The sequence below is a fragment of the Gossypium hirsutum genome, chromosome D02, assembly GCF_007990345.1.
Source record: "Gossypium hirsutum isolate 1008001.06 chromosome D02, Gossypium_hirsutum_v2.1, whole genome shotgun sequence".
Classification (NCBI taxonomy): Eukaryota; Viridiplantae; Streptophyta; class Magnoliopsida; order Malvales; family Malvaceae; genus Gossypium; species Gossypium hirsutum.
In genome coordinates, this window is record NC_053438.1 from 60,376,031 (window position 1) to 60,387,195 (window position 11,165).

General features: G+C 35.3%; 1 pseudogene; it reads right to left on the bottom strand.

The window, feature by feature from the left end:
• Nucleotides 1-10,100: 10,100 nt before the first annotated feature.
• Nucleotides 10,101-10,752, bottom strand: LOC121214748 (cyclin-dependent protein kinase inhibitor SMR6-like; annotated as a pseudogene).
• Nucleotides 10,753-11,165: the final 413 nt, after the last annotated feature.

The following is an 11,165-nucleotide window of genomic DNA, read 5'->3' on the forward strand; positions in this document are numbered from 1 at the left end:
TTTTACACAGGCAGGGACACGGCCATGTGTTTCAACTGTGTGTGTCACACGGCTTGACACATGGGCGTGTGACTTGGCCGTGTGAATCATGTACCTTAATTATGCAAGTCAGTATGCTCACATGACTTATCACATGGGCACGTGGCTCGACCGTGTGACTAAGTCAATATGTAACCTAATTTTGACACGAACTAGAACACAACTGTGTGCTTCACATCGAACGCCCACACGATCTGAGACACATGTGTGTCACTCGGCCGTGTGAGTTACACGGCCTGGCCACACAGGCGTGTGTTCCCTGCACATAAGAAAAATTTAGAAATTTCGTGAAAAATTCTCTGAGTTCTCGATTTAGTCTCGACTTGTTTCTAATGCATAATTTGGGCCTCGATGGTCCATTTGAGGGACAATATGATTAAGTTTATGTAGTTTCGGATATGAATTGTAAATGATATGAATTAACGTATTTATTCTTTAAATTCTAGTAATGCTCCGTAATCCTGATCCGGTGATAGATACGGGTTAGGGGTGTTACATTTATTGGTATAAGAGCTACGGTTCAGTTGTTTTCCTATACATGCCATTATATAAATTGTGATAGGGTGATATCTCTTAACCATTTTAAACATGTTTTTCATATAGTAATGTCGTCCAACCGAGCTGAATCCGAGGAAGCTGGGATCAATGCTCAAGCTTCAGTTCAAAGAGCTGCTTCAAGTTATAGGAAGCCTATATCTGAGGGCCGAGGTGAGGAGGCTAAATAAGCCTTCTTTCAAATGATGAATGAATGGTTCACTGAATTTTTTAGAACAAATCCTACTGTACAACAACCTCCCCCTCATGTCCCTCAATCGGTTCCGCATATGTCACAATGTACAGAACCTGTTAGAACTGGTAAGCCTCTGGTAGATAAAATTCGTAAATATGGGCAGAAGAATTTAGAGCTACTACTGAAGACAATCTGGAAAGGGCTGAATTTTGGTTAGAAACTATTGTTAGAGTTTTGAATGAATTGTTTTGCACACCTGATGAATGTTTGAAATATGTTGTATCTTTGTTAAAAGACTTAGCTTATCAGTGGTGGAATACCTTGACTTCTGTTGTATCGAGGGAAAAATATCACATAGGAATTATTCCAAACAGAATTCAAAAACAAATATATTAGCCAAAGATTCCTTGATCAGAAAAGAAAAGAATTTTTAAAACTCAAACAGGGAAATATAACTGTATTTGAGTATGAGCGGGAATTTGTTCGGTTAAGTAAATATGCCAGAGAAGAAATCTTGACTAAAGTTGTCATGTGTAAACATTTTGAAGAGGGATTAAATGAAGATATCAAGTTATTAATTGGGGTTCTAGAACTAAAAGAATTTGTAGTATTGGTTGATCGAGCACATAAAGCTAAAGAATTAAGTAAAGAAAAGAGGCAGGCAAAGATGGAAGCTTGAAATTCAAGCAAAAGTTTTATGGGAAAGTCAAAATTGTCGGTTTCAAAGAAATTGAAAAAATATCATGATCATTCTACCACATTTGTGGGGTGCTCTGAAAGAGACCGAAATGCTCAATGCTCTAATCTGAGATCTAGGACCCCATCTATAGTAAGTGCAGGAAGTGTCAAAATACTAAACCAAGATGCAAACATTGTAATAAATGACATTTCGGTGAGTGCCGTATGAGAAGCAGAGTATGTTTTAGATGTGGTTCTCTTAATCACTATCTCAAAGACTGCCTAGAAAGGCTTGAAAAAGATATTGTTCAGGCTTCAAGGCCAAGTAACCCCTCACCTCGAGAGGTTGTAACCCCGGTAATATGAGTGATACCTGAGGTACAAGAAAAGATTCAATTGCTAAATTTGAAGCACGAACACCAGCAAGGACATATGCTATTCATGCAATAGAGGATGCCTCTGCACCTGACGTCATTACTAGTAGAAACATGAAATTCAAGCATCAATAAGCATAAAAATACGAAAATAATTAAAAACGGGGCAAGAAATCACTTACAATTGAGCTTAGAAAAATCAAGAACCCTAGCTATGGTAACATGAAACTTTCGGCAGCAAGCTTCTGATTTTAAGAAGATGGACACTTATTTTCTCTTTATTTTGTCTTTTTCTCAATTTAGACAAAAATGCCCTTGACCCATTACTTAGATATTTTTCTAGAATTACCCTTTTGTGTCCATAACACTAATTTATGGTCTAATTGCCACATAAACACTTCCAATTTCATGCAATAATTCAATTAATTCATTTAATCACTAATTAGACACACTTTGCATTTTTCTCGATTTAGTCCTAAAAATTCAATTAGGCACTAAATCATTAAAATTTTCTATCCATATTTTCACACAATATTTCAATCAATCAGTAACTAATAAAAATTTATAAAATAAAACTATTTCACTTCGGATTTGTGGTTACAAAACCACTATTCCGATTAGGCCCTATTTCGGGCTATCACAACAATGGTTGTATGTGTAAAATGTCAAGATTAAGACTTGATTTTGGCTTGGTTTAAATATCTTGAATTGGTTGGTGAATGTGTTTAAATGTTGATGTAGGTGGAAGACAAGTTTGGCTGAGAAATAAGGCATGGAAACGGCTTTATTTTGTCCACACGGGCAGAGACACGGGTGTGTAACTCAGCCGTGTGTGACACACGGCCTAGTACATAGGCGTGTGTTCCGGTCGTGTGTCCTCTGCATTTTAAAATTTCAAAACAGAATGCTCAGGTATTTTTACACAGGTAGGGACACGAGCGTGTGTCTCACACACGGCTTGACACACAGGTGTTTGACTTGGCCGTGTGAATCCTGCACCTTAATTATGCAAGTCAGTATGCTCACATGGCCTAGCACACGAGCATGTGGCTCGGCCGTGTGACTAAGTAGTACACAACCTAATTTGGACGCGGACTGGAACATGACTGTGTGCTTCACATCGAACGCCCACATGGCCTAAGACACAAGTGTCTCACTTGGCTGTGTGAGCTACACAGCTGGCCACACGGGTGTGTGTCCTCTGCACATTAGAAAAATTTTGAAATTTCGTGAAAAATTCTATGAGTTCTCGATTTAGTCCCGACTTTTTTCTAATCCATAATTTGGGCATCAAGGGTCCATTTAAGGGATAATATGATTGAGTTTATTTAGTTTCATATATGAATAGTAAATTATATGAATTAATTGTATTTATCCTGTAAATTTTGGTAATGCTCTGTAATCCTGATCCGATGATGGATACAGGTTAGGAGTGTTACATAAGTCTTTATTAAAACTTGTTAAACATCACATCAGTCATTGGGTTGTATTATCCAAATCTATAATTTCCAAGAAAAGTAATTGAGTACCTATCTTTTGTCCTTAGCCATCTCGTTTCTCGTTTTGTTGGTTCCTAACTATTGTTTCTTCCATCTTGACTAGCTCAAAGCCAATCTTATAGGATACTTTACACTGCTGACATAAACTCACATCATAAAGATCGTTTTCCTTATCTATAACGGAGTCTGCCCACTCTATATGCCATTAAAGCTTTTGGGTGAGTCCTTCCTAACCAGACACTTCTTGATCACTCTGTGCCAACCTAATGCTCGCCAACATCAAGGCGTCACAAGCGTGTTCAAAGGGTTCTTATACTTAGTCTACTTCTAACACTATACTTATTCAAAAATTATCTCACCCGCCTTATTTACCTAAACAGTATCCAGACACTAAGGCTTCATTAGGTAGGGTGTTACAACTGTGATGTGCGAAGCTTCAGGCCTTATGGAAGGGACACTTCAGTGTTCGAGCATTAAGGTTAAATGAGAAATGGAATGATATCGACCAGTCCTTTGGAGCAACACCATGACGACGATTATTAGGTTCTATAGAGCAACATCGTGACGATAGTTAGCAAGTTCTATAGGGTGACACAGCGACGACGGTAAGTTCCTATGGGGTGACACCTAAGAAGAGGTTTAATGTATAAGACCATAACTCGACAATGGCAGTATATGGAGTCCGTCAGGACAATAATCGAATATGCTCCCCTTTTTCGTGCTTAACCTCCCATGGTTTTTGCTAATGGAAATTTTATCTAAAAAATACTCTATTTCTATTCAAACTTCTAAATATAAACTATATAATTTATTTAACTAAATAAAGATGATTTTAATCCTAATTAAAATTTTTACAAAATATATTTTTAAATAAAGTTTAAATAAAACTAAACCTAAAAATAATTATTAAAATAAAATAATCCTAAACTTTATAAATCTTATACACTAACTTTTGTTCCCATGTCAAACCTTATCAGTAATTTTACATTTTAGCTTGTATTTTAACACTTTGAACATGTGTTGTACCTACATAAAAAAACAATAAAATACCAAAATTAGTAGCATCTATATTCACATTTCATTAGAATAAATAAAAAAAGTATGTAAATTAAGCTTGTTATCAGAAACTGTACCAAAAAATACTTACATTAATATAAATTCATTTAAATAAATTTAGTAGACTAACATATAAATAGAGGTGATCATGAGTTGGGTCGGGTTGGGTTTGGTTGGGTGTTAATATAATTTTAGGCATGTGTTCTAGGCTCGACTCGAAAACTAGGCCTAAAATTTTGCCTCAAGCCCAACCTGGATAAAAATGCTAAAACCTGAGCTCAACCCGGCTCGCCCGTATTAAATTTTTATATAAAAACAATTTTAAAATATATTATACATCAAATACACTAAAAACATTAAAATAAATGTTTTCCAACAAATTGAAATAAAGTATCTAATATTTATGTTTAAATAACACTAAGATAAGTGTAACTTAGCAAGCAAATGCCTCTAAAATAGTAGCAAAATTAACAATAAAACAATAGTTATAAAATATCCAAACAATAACAACAAAATAGTAGCAATATAATAACAAAATGACAGCAAAACAATGGCAAAATAACACCAAAATAGTGGAAACAATAAAAGTTTTTTTCAAATTTGAGTTCGGCCCGAGCCAAAATAAAAGCTTACTTGAGGCCCGACCCATTTAGTAAATGAGCTTTTTTTTCCAAGCCCATATTTCGGGCCTATATTTTTCCCAAACCCTCTCACTTTTTGGGTCAGCCTTTGGGTCGAGCCGGGTAGCCCAACCCATGATCAAGTCTACACATAAATATAGGTGTTCATAGGTCGTGTAACACCACAAACCCAATCCTTAAGGAGGATCTAGGAATAGCGCATCACTGCTTTAAAATCAGTATCTCTTCGAAACCATGTTGGACGCAACCACCACTTAATCGCAACATTACTCATGTACATATATATATTAATAGACGCAAAACAATGGTCAATCGAAGTTAAATAAATTTGGGCTTTATATAAAACGTAATAACTTTACTAAATTTTCATCGGATCTATAGTTTCAAAAGCATAAGCTCAAATATACAAAGTTCATTCTTCAAAAAAAAAGGACTTCGTCATGACAACACCCCCATGTCATACATAATACAAAATACTTTGAAATCTCACGATGATGATTTATCCTTTGGCGTAGTCTTTGAAGGTTCTTTTACTTCGTGAACAAGCCTAAGAAGGAAAGGTAACTAAGTAAGTTCGAAGAAATTAGTGAGTTCCAAAAGTAAACAATTCAATAATCATATACAATTCAAGTAAGCCCTTCCATCCCAACATAGTCACACAATTCGTTAGTTGGTGAATACCAAACACATATAGACAATACTCTGGGCACTATTCACTTGGCGAGTACTCTACACCCATGCAGTTATAAAGACAACCTTCTTCATGTTAGCCAAAAACCCTAGTCCATACTCAGAGTCATATCACTCACTCATTTATTTTTCCTTTATCATGCCTCACCAATTTGGTTTGCAATAATACTTGCCCCACTACACAACCATTTTCATGTATCATGATCTCCTGTTCAATGCTCATTTTATTGAAGGAATCACCTTGAATTCATTTCTTTTCCTTTTCAGACAATATGGTTCGTTTCAGAAGCAAAAGGGGGAGAGGGTAATGACTTAACACAAAGAAAGACCCTTACTTCTTTCACACGGACATACCAAAACAAACTATTGACAACGTCTTCTGTCTCACTTGCACAAACATTTTATTTTCACATGATAGGTATACTTACCTCAAACCAAACACAAATGAAAGCATACACACATATGGAGTAAGAAGGAACTTATTAGAAATGCAACTAGGTTACACAGTAGGACATTTGCCCTTATCTCGAGAGCCTTCGAGAGTATCTTAAGCTATATATAAAAAGTTAAACTTTTTAGATCGTTTTAACAGAAAGCTGTGCAAGTTACAAGAACATTAACAGGAAACCCAGAATTTGGAAGTTTCTTAAAACATGAAACCCTATGGCCTTGTAAGTAACCATGAAATAACTTGAGTTTCGTTGATTTTTACTAGGCACTAACGAAGATGGAGTTGGCTGAGTACAGCTAACCCAAATCTTTGAGCAAGTCTTAGGTCTTGGGTTTCTGAGAGAAAAATGCAAAGAAAGTTTTGGGAAGATAATATGGTGGCCATAGAAATCATAAACTTGCTCAAGAATTCAATGTTGGCTTTATACAGAAATACATAAAAGGTAAACCTAGTGGGCACATTAAATTACCCTACTACCCTTCCTTTGGTACCCGTGACTAAGAACTTTCTCTTTCATCTTAAATGTGTGTCCTGACATTTACAGTAACTTATCCCATTTTAACTGGTTCTCATCAAGCTACCTAAATCGTTCAATCAAAATAATGAAATAATAATATAATAGATAGTTCCTCCAAACTGAGGACTTAACACTAAGGACTTAACTCTAAGAGCTTAACTTTAAAGATTCAACATATTCGTCTAACTGTTGGGATGGTGTATACTCTACAGGAGAGTCTGCCAAACCACCAAGCTTGCCTAACACAAACTTCGCTCGAAGGCGCATCCATGGATTTCATATACTTAGCCAGGTACCTTACTCACTCAAACTTACTCTACATACTTTACTTCTATAAACAACGCTTAAACACTAAGGCCCCGTCGGGCGAAATGTTACTGGTCAAGTTTAGGCTAAGTCTATGCATTGGAGGAATATCATGCATAGGTGCCCAAGCTCGACCCAACTTGAATATGAGCCTCAAATTTTACCCAAGTCCTCCCATATTTGTAATTGACTAAGCCAAACCCAGTTAGACTCACCCATATTATTTTTATTTTTAAAATATATTTTGTAATATATGTATTATAGTATAACATATTTAATGTTTCTTACGATATAAATTACATAATATATAAAATAAATAATAATATATTAAAAATTTGAAAACAAATTACATCATACCAGATTTAATCTTTGAATAGTGAAATTCAATATTTTTGTCTAAATTAATATTTTAAGCTTAATATTTTTTATTCAAACACTTATAAATTTCGAAGAAAATGAATGGTGCCAAAGTCAAATAGACAATTGACAAGAAAGCAACAATAAAAAGTTTGGTGCACTTTTCCTTTTCATGATTAATCATTATTAGTCATTCTATTGAAATTAAAAAGGTATAATAATTTTCTATAGAAAATTATAAATTGATGTTCTTCCATCATTTCTAATTCAAGCCGAGGTTAATAGTTGGTCATGATGATCCCATGATCAGCCAATAAGTCCCATTCAATTCAAAGCCTATAACCTTTGACCACAAACTCTTCTTCACTGGTCAAAATTGCCGGGGCCGGCTTTGGCTATGCTGTCATACCCACAGCTCGTAAATTTATATTATTTTATATCACATTTTGGATTTAAATATTATATAATAATGATAATTTATGTTAAATAAATTTATTATTAACATGGTGTTAAAAAGATGAGGTGTAAGTCTGAAGTGTCCCCCACATGATGTTTTGGCAACGTAAACATCCCGCAAGATTTGTTGGGTCATTGTTGATCACAGACACGTCCCACACTTCACTTGACTCAACCTAATATGTTGTTATTGTTCTTTATTTGCTACGTACCTTGTACTCTTTTCCAATTATTTCATCCCACTCTCCTACTTATTGCACCTTTGCTCATGCCCCTATGCTTCTCACTATTGTATCAAGTTTGTGTAATTTTGTGTCTCATCAAAATTTAATTGTTTTGATCCAATAATTTTATGTTGATATAAGATTCTATATTTTCAATGCATTTTTAAAATAAAATTATCTTGATCATTTTTATTTTTATAATTAAATTTTAATACAATATATTTGTATGAATATTTATTAAAAATGGAATTAAATTATAAATATGTATAAAGTATTTTTTAAAAATGTCGATAATTTCAAAAATATGCGGGGATGAGTAGGTAGGGACGACAGGCCTCCCTAACTCGAACAAATCACATTGGTTTTGCCATGAGAAAACGACAGAGTTATAAGCTCTTCCATTCAATTTTAGCCAAATTCAGACCCAAAACCCTTTCTGACAACCAGCCATTCAAACCACATCTTTCTACAAGTGTCGTCATTTAAAAAAAAAGAGCGGGTTTTTGCTAGCGCTCTCCAACAGTATTTTAAGGCTTTTTCAGTATTTATAGAGGGTTTGGAAACGACTTTGTGTAAAGCTGTGTTACAATTTCAAGTGGCAAAGGAATTGAATTGGGATATGATTTTGCATTATGTTCTGGTGGATATCACGTGCTGTATATATAATGGCAGTGGTAGAGATTTACACTCAGATTTCAGTACCCTACTGTATAGCTCTAACTAGGGGGCATATGCCAGGTTCAAGGCTGATCATCACAAGGATCCATCATTATTTATTTACAATTGATGTAGTGTTATTATTTAGCTCATATAGTAATTAATTCATTTTGACTCTCTTAATTCTCAGCATATTCTTGCATGATTTACCCCATTGTTCCCTTGTCTCCTCCCATGGTACAGGTGAAAAATAGGCTCAAGAAGAATGTATTACTTAAAAAAGTTTTTTTTTTTAACACTCAATGACAAATTAGCCACCCATACTCCCATGTGGGTCTCCAATAATACCACTAAGTTTTGGCCTATTGGGTTAGTTTAATTTTAATGAATAATAAACTAATCTAAAATGATGTCTCTAGAGGCCAACACCAGGAGATTCGTACTCTTTGTTAAACGTGTTCAAACATGATTGCTTCAATCTCAGAGCTCCGATCCCGATAAAGCTTTCTTTAAAGTCTATAAAATGAAGTCCAAATTAGGTTAAGACCCCCTTGTCATTTTTTAACTACGCCTGCACATTCTTCAGTTTTAAACAAATGGTTAACTTTGTTTTGATAATAAACATTCCATTCCAGCCCCATTATCCTAATTCAAAAAATAATATTGAATAATTAGTAGTATAAAGTTACTTTTAGAATAGAGATGCATATGCAAATGCAAGTGACATTGTCAATTATTGGTGGGCAGAACTTGAGGGTTGAAAGAGTTAAATAAGGTCCATTCAAACCCTGCATAGGATTCTAATCCAAGTCTTCCCACATGTTCTTTGTCCTTTTTCTAGGGGAGATTGAGTTATCACAAAAGGTGAAAGCATTACAAAGAACTTCCCACTATCATAAGAGTCGAGGTGGGTGGGGTCATCGGTCATGTTTGGTGGGGCACTCAAAGCTAAGCTCTAAGTCTAAAGATGGGATTATGGCAGAGACCGGCCCCCCTCTCTCCGGTGGGTCTTGGCTAAGCCTTTTGTAGGAGATTTGTCTCAGTCAATCACCTGCTGTGTGAAGCATCCGTGCAGCATCTTCCTTGCCATTTGAAAAGGGATTTACCATTACAAAGTGGTGACGATTGCAAATGTTGAAATTAAAGTTCGAATTTATTACAAAGATGATTCATAAACTGGATGGATATGTCACTTTTTAGGGTGAGTCTCTAACCTTTTTTTTTTACCAACTTTGGAATAAGTTCTAACTTTGCTTAGATGTTGACTTGCATGTGTCTCCCCACATGAACATGATTCATATACAGTTCAACTTTCAAACAAAAGAGAGTACAAAGCAGAAGCTAACATTATACAGCAGCAAGATCATATAAACTGGAAGAAAATTAAACCCAATGCACACCATTTCTTAATTGAAAACTGGATGCTTTTCTCTATTATAGATAATTAACACAACAAGCTAGAGGAAATAATTACTTACTACAGATATAGAAACTTAAAAGGTAAAACAGGAAACCTAAGAACGAACTCAAAAGAAGTTAAATTTCCACATGTTATTTATTTATGGATCCCCCTGTACGTGAACTTCTAGTGATCACTACAATTTAAATACCCTAAATTAGAAAGAAAAAAAAGTGAGAGTAAGAGTACCAAAAAAATGATAAACAGATGACAATGGAGGTAGAGATGCAAAAGCTATGAAGCTTTTATGCAAATTGGTCCAAGCTTGGTTTGGTGAGAGTATGAGTTAGGTGTTTAAACATGGCGTATGAAGACAGTCTCCAAATCTGGTGGAGTAAAGAACTCTCTAACACTTCCATAATTACACTTCAAAGTAGGTTTATGCTTGACTGGAGCAGGTGACATGTGAGTAAGGTTGGAATCCTAGCTTCTTGTCCCGTGGGAGTGGTGGAACAGGATTCGTCTTCTTTGTCATCAGTGCTATCTTTATCTCTCTGATCATCCACTGGATGTGTGTAAATAGGCTTCAAAGGAGCTCGTAAGAGATCCCAGCAATGACCCATTTTTGCCTTCGGATTCTAACCCTCCATCCACTTGAGGCTTCCCTGAAACCCCCATATCTTGGATGGATAAAAGACAAACCCCAAATCCAAGTTTCAAGTTTCAACTATAATAGTGTAGCTTTAACCGGGAAGGAATAAGTAAGGGAATAAAGAAGAAAGAATAAAGATTAGGCTTTTCTTTCTCTTTTTTTTTCTCTTTTGCGGAGAGAATCAATAGGAAAGCAGAAGGAAAGTTATGGAATGAATGGAAGAAAGAGAAGAAGGGGAGGAAGAAGATGAGAGAATTGAATGTTGTGCAGCTAAATGAGAAGGCTTTAAATAAACAAAATAATAGTAGAAATTAATGGCAGTAAATTGCAAGGAGGAAGTAAGAGGGGAACGAGGGGCAACGTTGAATGTTGTTTATACCAATCAGGAGAGAGAGGAAGATAAAAGAGAACCGAGAACCTGACAGACATGAGAAACCAA